Below are 1,664 nucleotides of genomic sequence, written 5' to 3'. Positions count from 1 at the left end.
TATATATATATATATATATATATATATATACACTCACACACGCACGCAGCATTAATGCATGTGTGACCTCATATACCCCGTCTATCTATTTTTATGCTCATTCATCTATTCCTCATCTGCCACACTGTCAACCAAGGGGTCAATGTATTTAAACACGTTAGTCAGTGCAACAGTATACTGTGTGTATATGTATATAGAAATGTTTGTGTGTGCCTCTCCGTGTATATGTCAGTCAACATCCACACTTGTGTATTATGCACGAGTGTTTTCATGAGCCTCTATCTCTGCCCATATTCACCAGCATATGACTCAATCTGCACATAGACGTGATTCAGTGCATTATATATATATATATATATATATATATATATGTATATATATACACACACACACACACACGCTTTACCTACCAATGTATGAATGTAGTTCATTGTCTAAAACATCTTTTTTTATTCCTCTAATGTTTAGAACAGTTTATACTGAAATATAAATAAACATCTAACTTAAACAATGAAAAAAAAAAAAAGATGTGGATAAAGTCTCTAAATCAAAATGCAACAAAAAAAATACGCGTGTGTATGTGCGTTTATATATATATATATATTGATTGATTGATATGATCGAAGTATTGAGAAATTTTGTAATGAACAACAGGCGATGAAGAGGAGGATTAGAGAAAGGAACAGCTTGAAAAACTAATGACAAAAAACTGGTTTTTCAATGGGGGTTTCACGCATCACACACATACATACAAAGATAAAATAATCGACACCCACACCATCTCTTAAAGTCTACAGTAGTTTTATTATACACATATATACACACACACACACACACACTCGTCTAAAGCTAAACTATTTTACTGCAACAGTAGCCCTTTTTCTTTCTTTCTTACATTTTCTTTCATTGTATCTATATCCACACAACTGAGGGCATGGAGAAAAAGTTGATAGGCGTTATTTTTCTGACAGTAGTTTTTTTGTCTTATAAACACTTTAAACAATGTTTACACACACACACACACACACACACATTAATTTCAACACACAAAACTATGAAATCACCATTGTGAGCGTGCGTGCGTGTGCAACATATGACTGACTGATAGATGTGTGTGCGTAAACAGCCCTTAAAGAGTTTTTAGTTCACATGTAGCCCTAAATACAAATCACAAAGTTATTACACACAAAGAAATAGGTTTTTATGACGTACATACAGGACAAGTAAATAGAGATAGACACACACACACATACATACATACACTTACTGAAATGTTTACTAAGATTCATGCGCTCATATTACTCACACGTGCGTGTGTGTGACCCTGTTGCAGGAATATCTTACATGTGATATAGACATGCCTTATTATGTACGCTATGTACAACTAAAGAAACCTTTTGTCTTTAACAAATTAAACACAAACCAAACACACACACACAAATATATATATATATATATATGGTTAATAAGCAGAATTAACGGGGAAATGAAACGTTTTGGAAAAGCAAATCTAAACCATGAAAAAAAAAACTACTACGACAAATAAACAGAAGTCTACAACAAAAACCTAGTCAAGTCGCTAAAATTCGCAAGAAATGAAGATAAATACACACACATCTGTATATGTGTAAACAAATAGAAAACGAAAAAAAAAGGGGGGGGGG

The 1,664-nt window shown here is 33.1% G+C and overlaps 1 protein-coding gene across 4 annotated transcripts in view; it reads right to left on the bottom strand.

The window, feature by feature from the left end:
• LOC106880928 (protein pellino) overlaps positions 1-1,664 on the bottom strand; it is a 111,273-nt gene that overhangs the window by 105,088 nt on the left and 4,521 nt on the right. The window lies entirely within an intron of this gene.

This window comes from Octopus bimaculoides, chromosome 11 (assembly GCF_001194135.2).
Source record: "Octopus bimaculoides isolate UCB-OBI-ISO-001 chromosome 11, ASM119413v2, whole genome shotgun sequence".
Taxonomy (NCBI): Eukaryota; Metazoa; Mollusca; class Cephalopoda; order Octopoda; family Octopodidae; genus Octopus; species Octopus bimaculoides.
Note: the sequence above shows the minus strand (reverse complement) of the source record. Positions and strands in the feature narration are given on the sequence as shown.